Below are 25609 nucleotides of genomic sequence, written 5' to 3'. Positions count from 1 at the left end.
TTATTTTAAATAAGATATGAAACTCATAAACATATGGGAGCACTCTCTAAAGCAACTGAGATAATTAATTCATAATTATGACAAAAATAGAAATATCATAAAGTATCTGGATGGATCTCTTATCCCAGAGTAGTGTAGTGCATAGTTACCAAAACAGTACTAAGGACATGATGTTTATCATTTGTGTGGTTTTTCATTTTTTATTTTAAAGAAAACCTGGTGAACTACTATTGGGAAACAGAAATGATTAAAAGACACTTTTTATACGTGAGGGAAACTTTTGAGGAACACCAAAACACTCCTAAAACATTATTTATAAAAATGATTGCTGGCTAGCAACCAATTATCTTCTCTTTCCACAACTATTGCTAGGGATGCCAGGATGGTTCAGTGGGGTGAGTATCTCACTCTTGATTTTGGCTCAGGTCAGGATCTCTCAGTCATGAGATTGAAACCTCACTTTGGGCTCCATGCTGGACATGGATCCTACTTAAGATTCTGTCTCTCCCTCTCGCTTTACAACTCCCTGCACACACACCCTAAAATTATTGCTAAACTATTAACTAATAGACAAAAATCAAAATTTCGGAACTAAAAAAAAACAAAACAAAACATTAAAAGCTGTGATAAATAAAATTGATAGCAAAGCACATCAGTCTGAAACTATTCAGAGTTTAACTCATGACATTTTTGGGATCAATTCAGGAAATAGAGAATAATTCAAAAATAGTTCATAAAATAAGGGAGAAGTAGATTAGCTAGCTGTTCCATGATTTTTTGTGAGAAAAATTGAAAAAGTAAGTGTTTTTGGGATCCCTGGGTGGCGCAGCGGTTTGGCGCCTGGCTTTGGCCCGGGGCGCGATCCTGGAGACCCGGGATCGAATCCCACATCGGGCTCCCGGTGCATGGAGCCTGCTTGTGTCTCTGCCTCTCTCTCTCTCTCTCTGTGACTATCATAATTAAATAAAAAAAAAAAAATTAAAAAAAAAAAAGTAAGTGTTTTTATCCTACCTTGAACTATTGGGTGGGGAAAAGGGGAGAGAGGATGGGGTTGGGACCAGGGAGAGGAAGTGGAGGAAACAAGGAAAGCAGATGTAGGAAATAAAAATAAAAAGAAAGAGATAGTGACTATTTTTTTTTCCATGAGCTGCCTGAAATATCTGGCTACAGTTGTTTGCATATGTATGTATCACTTACTACCAAGGGGTGAAGAACAAGTTAATGACAAATTGGGAGAAACCAAAGAGGAAATATAAACACAGCAATTGAAATGAAGAGTTGAGTTTACATCCTGACTTTACAAAAACAAAAACAAGAAACAAACAAACAAACAAAAAACACTTTTACTTGACTGCCTTCTATCTGGACTCATTAGGAGGAATTTGTTAGCATAACTTTTCTTATTTCTAAGTTCCACCAATGCAAGTAATCCAACACTGCTGTTGCTGATGTTGGCATTGACCCCAGGGGAAAGCCGGAGAACTGTGTAAGGGATCTGTGCTTTAAGCAGGTGGTGGTTACCTGCAGCAGTAAAAGGATGGTTAAAAATTTGAAGTTCAGAGGATGTCTCCAGCTTTGGAGGGAGTAGTAAAGGATAAAAGATAAAAGTATACATGGTGTGTTAAGAACTATTATTACTGGGCCTTTTGTGCTAAATACAGTTTCTCAGTAAATACTTTAATCAGAAGTGAGCTTAGGAAAGTTGATCTGTCAAGAAGGAATGGGAGGAGAGAAATAGGCAGAGGATAGAGGAAAGGGGAATCAATTAACATGCCCTGTCATCGTTAAATAATTGGTGATGAGATTCCACTTCAGACATTTGAAAATACTGAGCTTGATCATAAATCAAGTAAATTCATAGACAGTTGAGCACACTTATTAGAAGGCTAGTGATGAATGGACTGGAACCCTTACAAAAGATTCATCCTTCAATAAATATTACTTCATGGTCACTAATTATTTTATACTATGGGAATACAAAGAAAGAGAGTGATCAGTTTAGTGAATCTCTCTCTTTAATCTCCCTATTCAAAATATTAAATTTAAAAAGACATTGTTTAAATTGTCAGATGGCACAAACCCAGAGATAATAACAAATATATTAAATATGACAAGTTGATAAGAATGTTTTTCAAATTCTGACTTTAAGTAAAGCACATAGTTTAAATGCTTTATATTTGAGGGGAAATATTATGGCTTAGAAACAGTTCATGCCAACTACAATGTATGGGCTCACCGTTATGATCTAACTGCCAAAACAAACAAAAATTTTTAAACCTAATAGCTATATAGAAAATATTTTTTCTGTGATTTGCACAGAAAAATGGAGTCAAAACACAGGCAAGCAGTACACTTTGTTCTTTTGAGAGACACAGAGGCATAAAGAAAGAAACCGATTAATCATGATAACATCATTTAATGGTAAATATTTTTCACAGCATTCTAATACATCTACTCTTCTGTCTGGTTCTTAGACTTCAACTGAAGTGTTACACAATTTTGAGAGTCATGATTTAACAAGACATTAAGTTGGACTTCTTCCAAACAGTAGCAGTGAGAGAAGACAGAAAACAAAGCCTTGTCATAGAAGTTCTTCCAATGGAGTAGATTCTCTTTAGACAGGATAAAATATCAAACAAATATATATATATTTATTATATATATATAATATATATTATATATATTTTTTCAAATATTTACAAGTCTTCTATGACAATTAGGGCTTAGATATCTTGGCTGGAGCTCTGAAGCATCGAGTTATTGGAAAAGCGATGTGTGTGCAATGTCATAAAAGCTCTATGATAATTAGAACTGCCACTTTGAAATAAATAGCTTCAGAAGGTCACCTCCAAGGTGAGGATGGTAAGGAATGTAGACTGACAGATAATAAATAGCAACTTTGGGGAATGTCAAAGTGCAGCAGAATAGTCTAGTGTAGACAATCTTTAACTTCCTTTTCCTTGCTGAAAATTTACAGTTCTATAAAAATGGAATGCTTTTTAAATCAATGCAATAGATTGAAATTAATGTTATTATATTTGTCTTACTTTGTTCTTGTTTGTCAACGTATGACTAGCTCCTCTTTTGAGCATACACATAGATTTTCCTGGCCTTTTAGATAGTTGTTAAAGAACTTTTATTTGGATATTAATGGAGATGCCCAGGATTTTGCCTCTAACTTTAGTATGTCTAGATAATTTTTAACATTTGGAAGTGTGATCTCAATTGGATGAGCTATGGCAAGTTAGGCACCTTAATTATCAGCCTTACATAGAAACCAAAAGGGAAAAGACTCTAGGCTCTGGTTAAAGTCAGAGTCAGGCAAGACAGAAATATCTTCCTATATCTGGCCCAGCAGTCTGAGAGATCCTCAGTTGACTATTTCCAGACAAGGTGAAGTATCTCATCTGTGAAAACAGCACTTACCTGCAGGCGATCGCCGACAGCCAAGTGGAGGAAGCTGCAGGACTCTAACTTCTCTCCCTGAAACTGAAGAACCTGGAAGAAGCACACCTGCTCATACAATCTTGTCTTTTAGAACACTGGCAATGGTCCACATAGAAAAAGAAATTTCTGTATTTATACTTCTGCTCTATGTGTGTCCTAATACATTATGCATAATATTGCGTGTTTGTGTGTGTGTTTAAACTCGCCCTATGGGTTTCCCACATGTGTGTATCTTGCCAATTCGTTTTACTCTTAAATTCACATTTTGCTTTAAGATCAATAATATTAAAAACATATGGTATGATTCTGTCTTTTGACTAGCTACTATAGAATATTCTATTTTATGATGTACTATAATTTAATGATCTGTTCTCCTATTGGCACACAAGTCCCATTTTTCCAGTGTTTACTGCCACAAATAGTATCACATAGATCCTGGAATATATATGTACAAGAGATTCCTTAGAGAATATGCCTAAAAGCAAAATTGCTAATATACATAAATATTTTCAAGGTTGTTAGATGTTGCCAGTTCACTCTCCTGCCTTTCTCCCTTGGTAGCAGTTGCTAGGCTTCCTTGAATACCTAAAAATGGTAGGATATGCAATTTGAGGTTCACACTATCAGGTTGATAATAATTTTTGGGTTTTTGTTAATTAAGTAGATACATTTAAAAAGAAAATTTATTTATTTAATAGAGAGAGAATGAGCAAGTCACGGGAGAGGGACAAGGAGACTCTGTGCCTGAAGTGGGGCTCGATCTCAAGACCCCCAGATCATGACTGAGCCAAAGTCAAGAGTGTGAAGCTTAACTGACTGAGCCACCCAGGCACCCTAGATGTAGGGTGGTACATTTTTAATTTGCCATTAAGTATTATGTTTTATCTAGGTTTGTTTTTGAAATTATTTTAAAATCTAGTCTGTTATAAACTCTAGTCTGTTCGTGATGTTCCATGTTATTTCAATATTACTAATTTTGGTTTTCACTAAGAATCAGCATCAGAATATATTGATTGTGCTTCTTCAGTATCTGATTTGGTAATTATAGGGACTTAGAGCTTTGCTTTTTGAATGTATATAATAAGCAATGCTAAAGTTATCTACATTCTTTAATTCCTATTTATCCTCTATATTATTATTTTCTTGTATCTTACAGAATTTGAATTACCTTCATTTTATATATAATTTTGTGACTTTTTTATATAAGCCAAATTGGTCTATCTTATTTATTTCCTTCTATTTGTCTCTGATTGGCTTCATTGGTTGTACCAGTATTATAAAGTGATGCTATTTGTCTGTTTTTTTATGTTATCTTAATATGTTTGAATGAAAGAAGACTTGCTTATTATCTGAAGATTAGGTAAATTGCTGAATCTAATACATTTATGGTAAGTACCAGGATGCCTATATGAGAGGAGATGATATTTCTGCTTCAAATTGAATTTCTTTAATTATTTTGCACTCTTCAGCTTTGTCTTTGCAATTGTTGCTACTCTTTTTTCACTTTTGTTTGAGGTTTTTTTTTTTTCCTCACATATATATTTCAAACTCCCTTTCTATTTATTCAGTAAATGCTGTCGCTGTGCCTACAAGTTTTTATATAGAGAACTTCTAATTTTGTTTAGATTAAATATTTCAGTTTTAATTAGGATTTCCTCTTTTACTCAAGATTTATTTGGGAATATATGCACTTGATTTCTAAATGAATAGTGCTGTTACATTTTTATTATATTTAGCTGTGATTTCTAGTTAACATTTTTACCATCAGGAAATGTGGTCCGTAGGTACGAATCATTTTTGTTTTATTTTATTTTTACATTGTTTCAAAACAGCTCCAGGGTTGCACTAGCATTATAAAATCATGTCCCTGTATTTTTCTTTATTTCTTCTCATTTCTTAATAGTTTGAAATTTTAAAAAAGAATTATCTAATAGAAAAAGTTTTAGTGAAATTTATATTGCTACGTAAACCTCCCAATTATTGAATTTACTTTGTAAATATGTAAAGAATATGTTTCTATCATACTGATTACTGATATTTCTGTTTATTCTTGCTATTTTACTTATGCTTTTTATATTCAGTGATCTATCATACTCCTTTTATCTTTGCTCCTCCTTCTCCTTCATTTCTACTCTCTAAGACACTCATTGAATTTTTCTTTTTTCTCTTTATCCATTGGGGTGCATTGTTTTCCAAATCCATAGTCTCCCTTTGTCTTATTTTTCAGCCACCAACTTTTAATATACATCTGATTCCATAATCCCAAAGCCTTCCAGTGTCTTCTTATATTGAATTGATTTTTCATTTGCATAATTTGTAGAGGTTTTATTTAATTTCATTTCAAATGCAATGTATATTTTATTTATTTATTTTACAAAGAACATTTACTCTTATTTTTTAACAAACAATTTTTTAAAGATTTACTTATTTACTCATGAGAGACACACAGAGAGAGGCAGAGACACAGGCAGAGAGAGAAGCAGGTTCCCTGTGGGGAGCCTGATGCACGACTCCATCCCAGGACCCCAGGATCATACCCTGAGTTGAAGGCAGATGCTCAACCACTGAGCCAACTAGGCCTCCCTTATCTTATTTTTAAAAATATTTTATTTTTTTACCAGAGAGAGAGAGAGCACGTATGAGAGAGAATGAAAGGGGGAGAGAAAGAGAGACTGAGTAGGAGTAGGGTCAGAGGGCAGAAAGAGAAGGAGAAGCAGACTGCCCAATGAGCATGGAGCCTGACCCAGAGCTTGATACAAGAAACCTGTGATTATGACCTGAGCTGAAGGCAGACACTTAACTGACCAAGTCACCCAGGCACCCCATAATGAATATTGTAAATGTAATGTTTTACCCAACACTTTACATGTGTGCATTAGGCCACAGTGAGGTTGAATTGGAGTTCATTATCAGATCAACCCAGATCACCACATTCATGCTTATACAAACCCAAAGATAAATGTACAAATATGTGCACACACACACACACACATACACATATATTTGTATAATTTTTATATTTGTTATTGCTGTTTAATGACTATCTCCTCCACTGGACTGTACAATCCTTGTAGGTAGGAATCATGACAATACATAAAGCAATTTACATATACTATTAATTTATATGATCTCTGTAACACTATCTGGGGATTTCAAGAATCAACATTTTCTATTTAATGAAGTGCAAAGATCACTGCAAGTGTCAACAAAATTACTCCAACATGAAATAAAGATCAGTAATATAGTGTTTAAAATATATACAGCAATGTTGGGATAGTTCAGAAAACTTAATAAAGAGATTTACTTAGAAAGATAATCATAATTAAATGTTAAATGTCTAGGTTTTATTCATAAGGATAAAATGAATAATATGGTTGACATGAATTTAAATTAATGTATATGCCCTTTTTCTCATTGTCATAGATAAATAAATAAATGGGCTTAAATAAAATTTAAAATAAATCTTCCCTGTCAAAAAATAATTTCAATAGTATTTTGAAAACATGTTAAAATTCTAGTCACTGAATTTTGTTTACACATTGTAGATTATGTTGTGGGTAGTTTACAATTCAAATTCCTCATAAGGTGAAATATGAGCACTAAACTTTTAAGTATTACTACATATTTTTATTGAATAATGTGTTCTTATATTGATATATTAAATGATAAACTAAAATTAAGTGAGAATGACAACCATATGGAAAATATTAACATTTGTATAGCACAAATACTTCTACCCAAGCCTAGACATAAGTGTGTATGTTTGTCTGTGTTACAAATCACACTTGTTAGCAGTCTGTAAGAGAAAGGAAGCCTGACCAACGACATGGTGAATAATGTTAATACAATTGCTAAGTCAGAGAGCAGTATATTTTTAAGGTTTTTTAATGCTTTTTTATAAAATCACTCAACCATATCTTGTGAAAATACTCCCAAACTGTTATTATTCTAATTCATTATCATTTTTTAAAGATTTTATTTATTTATTTGAGAGGGAGAGAGCAGAAGCAGAGGGAGAGGGAGAAGCAGACACCTTGCTCAGCAGGGAGCACAACGTGGGGCTCAATCCCAGGACCCTGGGATCACGACTTGAGCTGAAGGCAGACGCTTAACTGATTAAGCCACACATGTACCCCTTCATTATCTTTTTTAAAAATATTTATTTATTTATTTATTTATTTATTTATTTATTTAGAGAAAGAGAAGGAGAGAGAGAATGAGAGAGAGAGAGAGGCAGAGACACAAGCAGAAGGAGAAACAGGTTCCATGAGGGAGCCTGACGTGGGACTGGATTCCAGGTCTCCAGGATCAGGCCCTGGGCTGCAGGCGGTGCTAAACCGCTGAGCCATCGGGGCTGCCCCTTTCATTATCTTTTTTATGTTAATATAGTTACTTGAGGCTGAATGTCTGTGTTCTCCAAAATTCATATATAGAAGTTCTAGCTTACAACGTAATGGAATTAGGAGGCTTTGGTAGGAGATCAGATCATGGGAATAGAGCCCTCATGGATGAGATTAGTGCCCTTATAAAAGCAACCCCAGAGAGGTCCCTTGCCCTTCCACCAACTAAGAACACAGTGAGAAATAAACAATCTGAATCCCAGAAGGCTCTCACCAGAACTTGACCACTCTGGCACCCTTATCTCAGACTTCCAGCCTCCTGGAATGTGAGAAATAAATTTATGTTGTTTGTAGCCACCCAATCAATGCTACTTTGTGATAGCACTCCAGACCATCTAAGATAATACATTTTATTGTGTAGATATTTCATAATTTATTCAATTCTTTAACAGGGATTTTCTTGTGGAATAATAGAATAAGAAGCATATGTGTCCTTGGTATTACTATTCATTTCTATAGGATAAATTAAACAAATTGGATGTAGTCCCTCATCCTTCACAGTTCTATAAGGTTGCTAAGTAATTACACTTATTTTATAGATATAGGACCTAAGTGACAGAAAAGTTAAGTGTCTTTTTTAATTTTATATTTATTTTTTTTATTTTTAAAATATTTTATTAACTTATTCATGAGAGACACAGAGAGAGGGGGGCAGAGTTACAGGCAGAGGGAGAAGCAGGTTCCATGAAGGGAGCCGGATGTGGGACTCGACCCCAAGACTCCGGAATCACGCCCTGAGCCGAAGCAGACGCTCAACCGCCGAGCCACCCAGACATGCCTAAGTGCCTTTTTTATAGTCAAATAGTACTTTCTCTTTATGTGCATACCAGTGAATAAGAGGATAAAGATCATTAAGTGATATTTTAAATAGCACATGTTAGTGTTCATTTTTTTTTTCTGGTGTACACAGCATAACTCTAGGATTAATTACTTGTTTCATTGTGACTAATTTCCACACCAGATTTTCTACGTGTGTGTTACTATCATGTGTAGGATGCACATGTGCCTCAAGTCACTGATATCCTTATCCTGAGTCCCCAGTGAGATCTCTTCAGGACAGAAAAAAAAGGTTCATTATCCAGTGTACCATGCAAGTGTCCTTATCTCAGTGTATGTTAATATGAGAGTGTTTGGGAGGTTGTTTTAGTGATTTGGTAAATTTGCAAGATTTGGAACTCCAAATTCTGTCTCTGGTAAAAAGTGATACAGATGGATGGAATCATAATTTCTTGGTCAGCTATATAAGTCTTCTTGAATCTAGCGAGTGATATTTAAATGATAGCTCAATCAAAAGCCCAACATATTTTCTTGGAGATGCCTAACTTTACTAAGCAAAACTTAGCAATGTGTAGGGAGGGCTTGAGTATTACTACTCTTTCCTCTTTACAGGCTAAGCTAGCTACATAGTATCTTTAATAAAATTTTAACAGGATGTATTTTGACCTTAAATTTCTTGAAATCTGCTATCTCTAAATGTGACAGGTTGGAAAACTAAAATTGGGAGAAAGGAACGGAGCCAATATTTTACAGGTAAAGAACAATTTTTCCTAAAACAACCAATTTACACTCCTCTCATAAATAATGCACTTCTGTTCTGTGGTTTGATTTTGACTTTCTAAGGTCCATCATGACAAAACTTCTCTTAGAGATTTTCTTCTTCACTGTTGTTTAAAAAAATGGAGGGTGTCTTGTATGCCTGTATACATTGAATATGCAGCAAACCACTATCCATATCATTTTTGGAAACCTATGACCTTTCTACAAATTTACATATTTTTAAATAACCAAATTTAAACACTGTTGGGAGATCATTCTTCTTTGGTTTCACATTTCTGTATATCATACAGGCAGAAACAGAGATTAATTAGCTCCTAATTATCTTTTCAGAGCTATCTGTATAGCAAACAGCCTCGAAGAGACACAGATTGTCTCCTGTGTGAGAGAAGAAAAGACATACTTACTGGAAAGAATAAAAAATTGGATTTCCTGAGCTCAGGTTTCCTCTGCTGTAATGCAACCTATTGATTTTGGAGTTATCACCTTGGCCTCTTCAATGCCTTATGGGGAATAGGGGCTCAGAGAAATGGCAGAAAAGAGTGCTAGTTTCCTGCAACTACTATTATTATGGGTGATAAAGTGCCATGTCTCTGACAGGTTCTCATGCCTTCTAGTGGTATATCTGAAACTGTAGAAAGCTAATTTCTTACATAGCGAATAGGATAAAACCTTAAATCTTTTGGTTATTGACAAAAGTTAAGTAAAATTGAGTTAATTTATTTATAAAATTAATCACCTAATTATGTACAAATACATACATGAATGCACACAAAGTTCTTTTTTTTCTCTTTTTCATGTGTTTTAGAGTGTATTCAAGGACACAAAATAGCTGATAAACATTTTTAAGAAATGTCTATGTCAAGTTTCAAGATAAAATGCTGATTGAGAAAATTTTTAACTGGATTGTTTTATAGTGACTTTTAACACCCTGCTGTGATAATAGTTGTCTTTTAACATAAGGTGATCCCTAGAAATTCTTATAACCCATTATTTACTTTGTTTAACATAGTGCTAAATTAATGCATTTTAAACATGTAAGTGCATATTCCATATCTCTAAATATATTTTAGATACAGTTTTTTTTTAAATCTTGTAATGAAATTCCTTAGTTACAAAATCACAGATGGAATGGTAAAAGGATGATGGAAACTAATAGAATCTCCTTACATAGTCTCTAATATATATACAAGAAAATAGCAGAGCACAAATAAATGGGGCACATCCAAACTAATAGCCTGAGGAATTCATTTAAGGGAGTATTTCCACCCCAGTGGTTAGTATCACAAGCAACCAAGTCAAATCCAAGTCAAATAGCTCTGAACTTCTCAGAAGCAATAGAGGAAAAAGTGCAAAGTTCAAATGAGAATATGTTTGATATTAGCTCTGAATAATTAATTTTAAGATCTTTTTCTTCCTATATGGTTTTAGAAATTGTTTCCTTACCACAAAAACAATCACAATCATCACAATATGCATAAAAAGACTGTTGAGGAGAACATCTCATATTTATTATAGTGTTATTTGAAAAATGGAACCTGATTCAGCTTTCACTCAGACTGTCCTATGATAGAATGTTTGGTCCACAAGAAAATATTTATCTTTCACTTTCTTGATTTAAATAATACATAATAAAAAATAATAATACATAATAGCCAAAATCATCAGGGCTACTTGTTCTAAGGTAAGGCAGAAATAAATAATACCATTTGCAGGTGAAATAATTGTAGAGTTTTTCCAAATCTTGCATATTTATTGAAATGAAATCATGTAGGTCTGAGAATATCATAGATACTTGTAATAAGTTGCTTAGTTTTCCCATGATAACATAAACAAATAGTCTTTCTCCTAAATGTGATGAAATATAACCTTAATTTTAAGTTCCTTAACTCACTTTTCCAACATGGCAGTTTCATTCAAAAATCAATACATCTGGGATCCCTGGGTGGCACAGCGGTTTAGCGCCTGCCTTTGGCCCAGGGCACGATCCTGGAGACGCGGGATTGAATCCCACGTCGGGCTCCCGGTGCATGGAGCCTGCTTCTCCCTCTGCTTATGTCTCTGCCTCTCTCTCTCTCTCTCTCTCTCTCTCTCTCTCTCTCTCTGTGTGACTATCATAAATAAATAAAAATTTAAAAAAATCAATACATCTCATCTACCTGTAGGTACATTTATCTTAAATGCAAATATATGACAATGTGTATACATCAATCTGAATTCAACTATTTATCATTAGGTAATACATTTATTTATATTTTGACACACCAAAATGTTATACAGTATAATAGTTTAAGAATTAGTTATATATGAAATAAAATAATGATCTCAGTCTGCAGTTACTTTATATTAACCAATTTATTAACTTTCTGAGGTTGCTATAATAAAATACCACAAACTAGGTGGCTTAAATAATGGATATTTATTGTCTCACATTTAACACAAGTTAGAAGTCCAAAATCAAGGTGTCTATAGAGTTGGTGCCTTCTAAGATATGTGAATGAAATGTCTGATACAGGCATTTCTCCTTGACTTGTAGAAAGCTGAATCCTCCTTACTACTGTTCATGTTGTCTTCCTTCCATGAATGGCCCTGTATCCAAACTTCTCTTCCTTAGAGGGATGCCAGTCATATTGGACAACCTCATTGTAATTTGATTGTCTGTAAACATGCTATCTTCACAGAAGGTTACATTCTGAGATACTGGGTGTTAGGTCTTCAACATATACATTCTGGGGAAGACACTGTTCAACTCATAATAACCACCTTGTACCATATAAATTTGGAAAATCAAAGATAACAGATAGACTTATTACAAGCTATTATAAACTACTGTTGAGGTTACCTATGTGGTTTTTATTCATGGGTGACCTGGTACTATAAAATAGTAAATCACTATGATTTTTAAGACAGTGACTAAACCAGGGTTTCAGATTTTAGCAGAGTAAACTCCAATATGAGTTTATTTCTTATATATAGATATAGATATAGATGTAGATGTAGATATAGATATAGATATATAGATATGTAGATATGTAGATATGTAGATATATAGATATATAAATATATTTTTTTTTATTTTAAAAGTCAAAATCATTTCAAAGCTCAGTACCAGATGGCTTCCCTAGTGAATTCTACCAAACACATAAAGAATCATTGACACCAACAGTGCAATTGCTGGATCGTAGGGCAGGTCTATTTTTAACTCTTTGTGGAACCTCCACACAGTTTTCCAGAGTGGCTGCACCAGTTCACATTCCCACCAACGGTGTAAGAGGGTTCCCTTTTCTCCGCATCCTCTCCAACATTTGTTGTTTCCTGCCTTGTTAATTTTCCCCATTCTCACTGGTGTGAGGTGGTATCTCATTGTGGTTTTGATTTGTATTTCCCTGATGGCAAGTGATGCAGAGCGTTTTCTCATGTGCATGTTGGACACCAGTCTTCCTCAAATTCTTCCAAAAGTCTGAAAAGGACAGAATACTTGCAAATTCATTTTATGAGGCAAGCATTGCCCTGATACAAATGACAGAAAAAGATACTGCAAGAAAGGAAAACTATAGACCATTATCCCTGATGAACATAGATGGAAAAAAAAAATTCAACAAAACACTAGAAAACAAAATTTGACATCACACTAAAAGGATTATATGCCACAGTCATGTGGGAATTATTCCTGGAATGCAGGGATGGTCAACATATTAAAATCAATCATTGTAGTTCATTACATTAACAGAATATAGGGGGAAAGACATACATACATGATCATCTCAATTGATGCAGGAAAAGCATTTAACAAAGTTCAACATCACTGTGTGACAACAACAACAAAAAAGGACACAAGAAATTAGAAATAGAAGGAAACTACCTCAGCATAGTAAAGGCCACAACAAGTTCACCAGCTAACTTTATACTCAAAAGTAAAAGACTGAAAGCTTTTCCTCTCAGCTCAGGAATAAGAGAAGGATGCTTGCTTTTACTACTTCTATTTAATGTAATTTAGGGAATTTTAGCCAAGAAAAACAACAAGCATCTAAATGGGAAATGAAGAAGTTAAATTATCTCTGTTCACCAATGATACAATCTTATGTGTATAAAATCCTAAAAATCACACACACACACACACACACACACACACACACAGACAAAAACTGTTAGACCTAACACTAATTTATGAAAATACAAAATATAAAATCAGCCCAGTTGCATTTCTATAACTAATTATGAGTGATACCAAAAGAAAATTAAGACAGCAATTCCATTTACAATAGCGTCAAAAAGAATAAAATTCTTAGGAATTAACTGGGAGGGGGAAGGGGAGTTGAAAGACCAGTACACCAAACACTATAAAACATTTCCAAAAAAAATTTCTGAAAGAAATTAAAGAAGACATATAAAATGGAAAGACTTCTTATGTCCATGAATGGGAAGACATAATATTGTCAAGATATTTTACTATCCACAGTGATCTACAAATTCAACACAATCCTTATCAAAATCCCAATTAATATATTTTTTTACAGAAATAGAAAAACTCATCCCAAAATTCACATGGAATCTCAAGAAACCCTGAATAGCCATAACTATCTTGGAAACAGAGCTAAGATGAAGGTCTCAAACTGCTTCTTTAAGAACCTTCCACAAAGCCATAGTAATCAAAACGCTGTTGTTCTGGCATTAAAGACAGAGACCAATGGAATAGAATAGAGATCCCAGAAATAAATCCTTATTTAAAATCAAATGATTTTCAACAAGAGTCACAAGTCCATTCAAAGGGGAAAGGTCAATCTTTTCAACCAATGGCTTTGGGGAAACTACATATTTACATGCAAAAGAATGAAATTGTACCATATAAGATAATGAACACTTATCTTACATTACACATGTGCACGCACACACACATACACACACCTCTCAAAATGAATCAAAGCCCTAAGCCTATAACTAAAACTCTAAACATCTTAGAAACCAAACCAAACCAAACAAGGAAAAAGCTTCATGACATTAAATTTAATAATGATTTCATAGATGTGAAAATAAAAGTGTGGGAAACAAAAGAAAAAAATAAAATGGAGTACATAAAGATTAAAAACTGTGCAACTCGTGGAAACAGAGAAAACATTTGCAAATTATGTATCCAATAAAGTGTTAGTCCAGAACATATAAAGAATTCCTACATCTCAACAGCCAGAAAGTCATACAACTCAGTTAATAAATGGGTAAAGGACTTGAATAATATTTCCCCAAAGAAGATGTGCAAATCACCAATAAATAAATGAAAAATGCTCAAAAGCACTAAAAATTAGAGAAATGAAAAATAAGAGACACTATAAGATACCACCTCAAACACACCAGGATGACTTTTGTCAAAAATAGTTTTGGAGAAGGGCACTCTTGTGCCCTTCTGCACCATCAGTGGGAATGTAAAAAACATAATCTCTAGAAAACAGTATGGGGGTTCATCAAATAAATAAATAAAATTTACTATATAACCTAACAGTTCCACTTCCAGGTATACACCCAAAAGAATTGAAATAAGGAGCCCAAAGATATATTAGTATGCCCTGTTTATAAGCAGTAATTATTCATGATTGCCAAAAGGTAGAAGAAAACCTAGTGTCTTTCTGTTGATGAATGGATAGGCAAAATGTGATACACATATACAGAAAAATACTATTCAGCCTTAAAAAGAAAGTAAATTCTGACCCATGCTATGACCTAGATGAAATTTGAGGACATTAAGCAAAACAAACCAATCACACATACACACAAAAAAACAAATACTCCATGGTTCCACTTATATGAGGTACCTAGAATAGTCAAATTGTACAACAGTACAAATGTACCTAATGCAAATCTATTGTACACTTAAGAATGGTTAGCCTGGAAAATATATGTGTTTTTTATCACAATTTTTTAAAAAAATCATAAAAATCATTTCATAAGAATATCTTAATCAGTACTGCTTTGATATAAATATCACTAGCTGAATTTTACATATTTAAAAATGTTCTATTATAATAAAGTTCCTTTTCATTTTCCTTTGCATCTCATGACATTTATTTTATAACTTGGAAATTGGTACCTTTTGACCCCCTTCCAACATTAACTTTAACTAACATTAATGTTAAAGAGTGATATTAGTACACTACTTCTACAATTGAAAATCTCAGCAAAATAGATATTACATTTGGTATTAAATGCAATAATGACAGAACTAATCATACAAAATCCAGTTTGAAGTTTCCTTTTAAAAAATATTGGAGAATTAACCATATTCTATTTTAATGGCAATTAATCAGAAAAAAACTGGTATCTACATCACCAGACTTGTCTTGCATTTGAATTTGAAACATTAGGATATTTCTAGGAAACAATAAAATCTCAAAGTAGAGAAGCATTTGGATATGTTATTACTCCTTTCAAAATCAAGTATGTGTCTCTCTGTGTATATTAATCATAAAATATTCTCAAGGAAATATTTATTTATTTATTTATTTATTTTTTCAAGGAAATATTTAAACATAACAAGTAAGTTTCAATGCATTGAGACACAATAACTAATTTTTATTAATATTACTACAACAATCTATAAATTTACATTCCTGGTTGTAATCTTTTCTAAAAAACATTTATCTATCTGTTTATTCATGACAGACAGAGAGAGAGAGGCAGAGACACAAGCAGAGTGAGAAGCAGGCTCCTCACAGGGAGCCCTATGAGACTTGATCCCAGGACCCTGGCATCACAGCCTGAGCCTAAGCACATGATCAGCTGCTGTACCAGCCAGGCATCTCTGTGATTTTATTTTAAATTACTAGGGCTAAAAAAATAAATAAATAAATAAATATATAAATAAATTACTAGGGCTGCTATAACCAAGTATTACAGCCTGAGTGGCTTAAATGACAGAAATTTACTTTCCCACAGTGTGGTAGGCTAGAAGCCAGAGGTCAAGGTTTTGGCAGTACTGTTTTTTCCCCTAAGGGCTATGAGAGAAGGCCTTTTTCTAGTTCTCTTTCTTTGGCTTGTAGATGGCAATCTACCCCTTCATGTCTTCACATCCTCTTCCCCCTCTCTCTCTGTCCATATCCACATTGCCTTTCCTTATAAGCACCCCTGTCATTTGAGATTAGGACTCATCATAATGTTCTATTTGAACTTAATTACCTCTATAAAGACTCCGTCTCCAAATGCACTCTCGTTCTGGGGTACTGTGTACTAGAAATATAGTATACAAATTTGGGGGATAACAATTCAGCCAATAAGAAAGCTGAATGCCAGAAAGTGAAGATTTTATCAAGGCATGTTCATGAGAAGCTCCTTAAATTTATTGTTGTTGTTGTTGTTGTTGTTGCTGTCATTACTATCATTAAATCTTTTTTACAAAGGTCTGAAGAGGAAGAATCTGTTGGTAAGGAGGACTAAAAAGTGAGAATCATGTCTGCATATCTTATATTAGATATGTTGTATATTTTCTTTTGATTCTATAATGAAAGATTTTTTTTTATATTTCAAAGCTTTAAATTGATTTAAATGATTAAACTGATATGTTCTGAATCAGCAAAAATAAGAATAACAAATATTTACATGAAACTTAGCAAGTGCCAGGCATTATTTCTAACTGTTCAGTGTCTCCATTTTTAGATGAAAGATTTTTAGGAAGAAGTAATTTGAGAGAGAAGCCTACAGGTCTAATGTAGCAGACTCAAGACAGGTGGATTAATACTGTATTTCTGATACATGAAGCAGGTAAAGGGAGAATTTTAAAGCAAATGAGTTTTGTCCAGAGGTGTGAACTATTTTGATTCACACATCTTTTGCTTCATATAATAGTTTGAAATATAAATCTATCCTTATCTTTTTATCCCTTCAAATACGTAACTGAAACAAGTGTCCTAGGAACCTCACCAACCACTGATCTTGAGAGATTATGTAGGTCTATACCAGACTGTACTATAATTTGCATGAAGCCAATAATAATCTCTTGGAGATATACTGATTGTTTCATTTGTTTTTCTTTCTTTCCTCCATAAATGACTTCTTTCTTGTTAAATCCCCAATTGTGGAATCATCTTTTTGGTTGCAGGATTAGGTAATGGTCATTTGTCATTACATCTTTTTATCAGTTTAGCAAAGGAGATGGAGATAGAGACAGTACTTACTGTAAGTGTGAACTGTATCACTTTTTTTTACAAAAATTCCCCTGATGTGGATTCTAGAACTGTCAGTAATAAAACTGTCTTCTAGTATTAACTGTCATATTAGAATCTAAAGCAAATTGTTTGTCTCTCACAGTGTATTACCTCCCATACAGAATCCTAATGGATTTTCTACTTTTAGATAATTACTGTGAAACTCCTCTCACTACCACATCAGAACTTGTTGATGCTTGTGGATTTTGTCTGTTGAATGTCAGTGCACTTAATAGGTTAATAGCTTACAGTGCCCAAATGCTTTGATAAGGCTTTGTTAACTAAAGCTACATATGTCAAAAAATCTTACAGTGTTTCTTGGGAATAATACAAATGGTTAAAAAATGTTCTTTCATACTTATATCAGTAAATAAGGATGGGTGTGTGGGTATGTTATTTTTTACTTTGTCTACCTTGGTGATCTAAACTGACTAAAATAAAAAAAAATAAACTGACTAAAATATTGTATAAGATTTAAGATATAAGACCATTTGGAATGGTTTTAGTCAATAAAAATTTGGTTATATTCCTTGGTATTTATTTTTTTATTTTCCTACTTAAACATAACTAGTTTATAAGCACTAATTACTATCTTTTTGGTTATGATTTTACCTTGGTTCAAAAGTTTCCTTAAGGGTGGAATTTTTACTTAGAGACACATCATTATTCTTTTGTTACACCCTTGTTTTCAAAATACAGTATAGGATATGTATCTCAGAGCCTATGTGAGGAGGCCTAGGCTGCTTTTCCTAAAAGTAAAATGATTTTTTAAAATGTGTATATACATATAGTATTACAACATCAAAATTTGTCCCAAATTAAAATAGTTAAATATTAAGAGTACCTTGGGATGATACTACATTTTGATTAGGATATGCCTATTTAGAAAAAGTATGCATCCTGAGCAGAATTCTAGATGATTTAATTGATACTTGAAGAGTATCTAGGTGACTTTCTATACTTCAGTGTCCACCTGCTTCATTTCACTGGCAGTTTCCAGACTTGAGATTCCTGCCTAGATTTTACATGGCAGTTGAGACCACTTGCCAGGGTGCTGCACTACATATCAGCTAATTGGACCACTAATGAGCTGAGTGACTTTTTAATACCAACTGCCTGCAAACCACCCAGTGTGACTGCAGATGGCTTCTTAAGGGTTAGCTACTTCAGAGCTAACATTCCTTGTTTCTTATATGTCAATAATGTAAGTACAAGATGGGGATTTAAAATTTTGAGTAGCAGTCCAGCATCTTCCAGTACAGGTAGGAATTTAACCTCTTGCTTGCATGTGATATGCTATTAAGCTTTTCAGATTACTGTAAAATTACCAAAATTCTTCCAGCTTTAGTGGAGAAATAGTCCTTACTAGCAAAGAAAAATAATAATACTTGCAATTTTGGCAATTTTACAGTAATTTTAAAGCATGTTTTTTAATTGCAGAGATACACCTTTGATAATTTAGATGTAAGCCTCAGTTTCTGAGAAGCACAATGCATCTGAGGAAGAAGAGAATCTTCAAAAATCACTTTTATAAATTCTCCCAACTTCCTTTACCAAAGTTTGCATTTGAGTTTTTATATCTGAAATAAATGCAACTTGCTCAACCAGGCTTGGTTAGATCTCTTTAATCCCACCTCTAAAAAAAATCGTTTAAAATCAAATCTCTGGTTTTTAAAATAACCATTTGGATACCACCAACCATGGTAGTATTTTTCACTGAGGACATTCTACTAATATAGTTACTAAGAAGCTAGCTATATGCGTATTTTATTTCTAGAGCATTTTATGAAAATGATATTTCCATTCAATTTCACCCCAGGTCAAGCCAATCAATATAATCAAGCCAGGTAATTTCTTTCCTTTAACAGTGATGATTAAACAGACGTTAGCAAGATATGACTCTTTAGAGCAATGAGACCTCAGGAGAGGTTATCAGTGTGCTTCTAGAAAGAAAAAAAAAATCATTTTTCCTTAGAGAGTCACGGGAAGTTGGTCTCAACCTTCTACTAAAAGTAAATGAAGCACATGCAGCAATGATCACATGGAAACAGAATATTTTACAGTCTATTCAGTTTCTCTTTGTTTCATAAATATTGTATAATTTTCCATATTAATGGATCCACAAATCTTTGACCAATTTGTTTTCAAATATTGCCCATTGCATTATATGCCCATGCATATAATTTATTTATCTATTTACCTACTGAAGGACATATTGGTTGTCTCCAAATTTTGGCACTTTTGAGTAAAGCTGCTCTCAACATTCTTGGGTAAGTTTTGTGTTTTTCTGTTTTCAGCTCATTTCAGTAAATACCTAAGGGTTTGATGGATACATAGCATAGTAAGACTATTTTCTTTTGTATGAAACTGCTGAACTATTTCTCATATGAATATGAGTGAGTGTATGGAATATTGGCCATAAAAAAGAATAAAACCTTGTCATTTAAAACAATGACGTGGATGGAGCTAGTGTGTATTATGGATATTATGCTAAGTGAAATAGTCTGAGAAAGACAAATACCATATAATTTCATTCATATATGGAATTTAAGAAACCAAATAGATGAACATGGAGGGAAAAAGAAACAGGCAAACCATGAAACAGATTCTTAACTAAAGAGAAAATTCTGAGGATTGCTGGATGGGAAATCAATGGGAAGAATGGGTTAACTGGGTGAGGAGCATTAAGGAGGGCACTTGTGTTGAGCATGGGGTATTGTATGTAAATGATGAATCAAGAAATTGCACTACTAGATATTTTCCCAAAGGATACAAAAATACTGATTCAAAGTGATACATGCATCCCAAGGTTTATAGCAGAGTTATTAACAATAGCTGAATTATAGAAAAAGTCCAAATGTCCATCGACTGATGAATGGATAAAGAAGAGGAGGAATATATACATATTCATACACAGCAGTGTAAGAGGGTTCCTCTTTCTCTGTATCACCTTTTATTTGTATTGCTAATTTTAGCTATTCTGACAAGTGTGAATAATCTCTCATTGTAGTTTTGATTTGTATTTTCCTAATGATGAGTGATGTTGAGCATCTTTTCATATCTCTGCTGGCCATCTGGATGTCTTCTTTGGAAAAATGTCTCTTCATGTCTTCTGTCCATTTCTTAATTGGATTATTTGTTTTGTGGACATTGAGTTTGATGTGTTCTCCATAGATTTTGGATACTAACCTTTTATCAGATATATAATTTGCAAATATTTTTCTCATTTTGTAGGTAGTCTTCTAGTTTTATTGATTGTTTTCTTCACTGTGCAGAAACCCAATGACTCTAGTCTCTACTAACTACTGTGGGCAATGAAAATGGCTTGTGGACAGCTGGGAGATGGCATCAGTGTCAAACTTTGGGGATAAAATCCTTGTCATTTTTCTGACTTTTGAATTATAATTATTGCTTCTCAAAAAATAAAAAAATGCAACTGTTATTGCTCCAAAGATGTATTTAAAATATTTCTCTATTTTTCTTGAACCCCCATACCTCCTCAAAAGAAAATAAATAGATTTAGACCACTATGTGATGATTGTATCTTTGGTCTCTCTAGCCACCCAGCCACAGATATCTGTACATTGATTTTGTATCCTGTGACTTGACTGAATTTTTGTATCATGCTAGCAATTTTTTGGTGGAGTCTTTCATTATTCCGATGTGGAGTATCATGCTATTGACAAAGAAAGAAAATTTGCTTTCCTTTTTGATGATTTGGATATCTTTTATTTATTTTTGTTGTCTGGTTGCTGAGGCTAGGACTTCCAGTACTGTTAGGCAGCGGTGGTGAGAGTGAACATCCCTGTTCTATTCATGACCATAGAGAAAAATAGCTCATTTTTTTCCTCCATTGAGGATGATATCAGCTGCAGGTCTTTCATATATGGCCTTTATGATATTGAGGCATGGTTTTACTATCCCTGCTTTGTTGAGGGTTTTTATCAAGAATGAATGCTGTACTTTGTCAAATGCTTCTTCTGCATCTATTGAGAGGATCATATGGTTCTTATCTTTTCTTAATGTGCTGTATCACATTGATTGATTTGTGAAAATTAAACCACCTAGTAGCCCAAGAATAAATTCCACTTGATTGTGGTGAATAATTCTTTTAATGTACCATTAGGTTTTATTTTGTTGAGAATTTTTGCATCCATGTTTGTCGGAGGTCTTGGCTTGTAATTCATTTTTGGGGAGCAGTTCTTTATCTGGTTTTGAAATCAGTGTAATGCTGGCCTCATAGAATGAGTTAGGAAGTTTTCCTTCCAGTTCTACTTTTTGGAAGAGTTTGAGAGGAGTAGATATTAATTCTTCTTTAAATGTTTGGTAGAATTCCCCTGGGAAGCCATCTGGCCTTGGACTTTTGATTGTTGGATTATTTTGATCGCTGATTCAATTTTTTTGCTGGTTATCAGTCAGTTCAAGCTTTCTATTTCTTTCTGTTTCAGTCTTGGTAATTTATATTAAATTACTATCATAGTATAGCCCAAGTTTTGTCAACTCAAATAATCCTTTCCCATACCTTCGGATGAGTTATTTCATTCTCATAACACTGATAGATATTCTATAAATAGCATCACAGATATTATGCTTTTCTTGTTTACTTAGTTAACCTTTTCTCCCACTGAATACTAAATACCTTGTTGGTTCAATATGTTTATTACATTTGCTTTTAGTACTTCATATAGCACAATTTTTATTATTATGTTGAATGAGTAAAACTTTGTAAAGTAGAAGAAATTTTATTTCTAATAAGCTACCTCATCTAAACCTAAGTGGAAAAAATATGCTTGCAAATACTATCAATGATACAACTCACAAAATGCATTTTATTAAAATGGATTTAATAGAATTTAGGGTGGGTTTTATAGACTTTATTGAATTTAGGTGATGAAATAAAAAAGCAGTTGATATAAGGCTTCCTCAAAATCTATTACGAATCAAAAAAGTTATCATGTTTCTTCTTTCTTTAATATCAAGGGTCCTTCTGTCCCCAGGATGTAGAATTAAAATTAATATTTGGACCCTCAATTTTAGTGTTTAACTATTAGTGACCCATTATTGTGAATTACAAATGTATAATTTAAGTGTAGCCTTCAGCAAAGAAAATGAAAAAAATTGCCATTTTTAAACTTTCTAGTGCTTTTTTTTAAACATTTATTTTAATTGATACACATTTTTTAAATATGATGAATCTCTCTTGCTCTTACTTTTTTATTTTTCTTTTTTTAAAGATTATATTTATTTATTTGAGAGAGAGAGAGGGTGAGAGAGTGCACAATCAAGGGGGAGCAGAGGGAGAAGCAGACTCCCGACTGAGCATGGAGCTGATACGTGGCTCAATCCCAGGGCCCTGAGATCATGAGATCATGACATGAGCAGAATGCAGATGCTTAACCAGTTGAGCCAGCCAGGCACCCCTCACTCTCCTCTCTACTTTCTTTCTTCTTTTGGTGTTGATGCAGTGATTAAGAAATATATTTTTATAGTGATAAAAATAGATAATATATTTTCCATAACAATTTTCAATTTTTTCAAAGATTTTAACCTCAGTTTAAATGATGAACTGTACATAAATAGCCTATATATGTACTGTTATGTCTTTAAGTTCACACTTTTTTTATACGAGAGATGAATCAATTTCCTTGAAAATTTTCTCTGGAATATTATGATCATTCTGATAAGAGATTAATTAGTATTATTTAATCTGTTTAGTTTGATTCCCATACATATTTCCTTAATTTATATTCTTATTTTTCTTATGAAAATAACATCTTTCCTTTGTTATTACATTGTCATAGCAGCCTATAAGTAGTGTGATATGATTTTACTGCCTCATAATTTCTAAATTTTAGCACAGATATTTCCCCACATTTGTATTAATGACAGACATGGCATCAGAAGACTATATTTCTTGTACTAATTTTAGATTATTTAATGAATAAAATTATTATAAAATGTTGACAATACCTAGATTTCTTGGTTTTGACTTGTTCTCATTTGATTCTGTAAGTATGTGAAATAATGCTTACACTGTCCTTCGGCAGGATTTATTTCTCATTCAGTGTGTATAATAGTTCCAAGGACATTTAAAGTGGCATGATGTCAATAAGAAATGTTAAATGTTTCTATATCTTAAATGCATTTCAAAATCATTTATTATAAGTTATTACTGTCCAGGCTGCAAATGGGTTTTCATGAACCATTCATATTTTTATTCTCTGTTCATTTGACTTCATTTTGTTTTATTTATATGTAAAGGCAATATTATAAGCCACCATCTAATTATGCTTTCTGGGAGTATATTTGGATTGCTTAACCTTTATATAAATTAAGTGATATTTCTACAACCTTACTGTCTCTCAAAACATATGCACGGAATATTCTGAGAAACTAATAACATACTGAGATGACTAATACATGGTTGCCAAAAGTACTCAGACACTTAACTACAATTTATCATATGTTAGATTGCTTTTCTTTTTTTTTTTAATTTTTTTTTTTTTTTTATTTATGATAGTCACAGAGAGAGAGAGAGGCAGAGACATAGGCAGAGGGAGAAGCAGGCTCCATGCACCGGGAGCCTGATGTGGGATTCGATCCCGGGTCTCCAGGATCGCGCCCTGGGCCAAAGGCAGGCGCCAAACCACTGCGCCACCCAGGGATCCCCTGTTAGATTGCTTTTCTATACTCTGTGATCAGTGTTAAATCCCAAGAAATATTTCTTAAGGAAAATTTCATGATTCATTTTGTGATAAAGTAGACCATGCTTGAAAAAAAGGCATGCCACCTTGTAAAAAATGGAATAAGCAAAATTACCTTTCAACTAGAAAAGTACAACCACTTGCTAAAACACAAAATTAAATCTAGCACATACTCTCTCACTAAATTTATTAAGGTGAATAATTGACCATATATGTTAAGGCCTACATCTTGAAAAAGTTAGTACGGTGTACTGATAATTTTTCAGTCCATACTGACCACGTATGGCACCATATGGAGCCAAATACCCATTATTCATAAATTGTTTATATACTTTGCAGAGAACTTAAATGGAGTTACCCAATTTTCCAAGTTGGTCACCAATTTTCAATAATTGATATCAGGGAGACAAGTTGATAATGATGGAAAACATAATATATACAGAAGTGAAGTGAAAAATGTATTCATATATATTCAATTAAAAAAGAATTTTCAATATATATTTTAATATATGTTTTATAAACATTATTATATTGTAAAAACAATGAGATTAATATATAACTGTCCTGGAGACCTGTTGGAAAGAATGAGTCACATATATAGAATGTCATATATAAGACCTAACAATGATAAATAGAAATGATGTATGGTGATGAAAAGGGCAATGAGAAAACACTGCAAGGGAAATTTAAGAGATTCCAGACTGACAAGAAAAAACAAACAAACAAACAGACAAACATGGGCCAAGCTGAAGTACTATTGTCTATAAAATGAAATACAGTGTGCAGAACAGTTGCACAAACAGTGTAGTATTTAGGGAGAAAATATACAGAATAAATAGGGACAGGAAACTTTGAACACCTGGAAATTAATTAGATATTATACTGATATAGGAAAGTTAGACAATGAAATAACTAAATCCCGGAGATTTCTGGACTGAACAGATCAGATTTTTGGAAAAAAAATAAATCCTTTTAATGATTTCAATGTTTTATTGTAAAGTATAATATATTTTATATATGTATATATATATATATATATATATATATAGTAAAAGTACACAGGACAAAATTTGACATTGACGTGAATTATTCAATAGTAATTTCATATAATCTTACCTAAACCTAGTAAAATGACATATTTTAGTATTTTTCCAAGACACATGACTCTTCAAATCACTCCATTTTTTCTTTCTCATAAAAGGGAAGAATTCTGTTTTCTAACAGTATAATTTAATTTTGGTTATTTTGAGACTTTATATAAATGGATTAATATATTAAATGTTCTTGGATAGCTTGCAAAACTTGAAATTTATGA

Source organism: Vulpes lagopus, chromosome 16 (assembly GCF_018345385.1).
Source record: "Vulpes lagopus strain Blue_001 chromosome 16, ASM1834538v1, whole genome shotgun sequence".
Taxonomy (NCBI): domain Eukaryota; kingdom Metazoa; phylum Chordata; class Mammalia; order Carnivora; family Canidae; genus Vulpes; species Vulpes lagopus.
Note: the sequence above shows the minus strand (reverse complement) of the source record.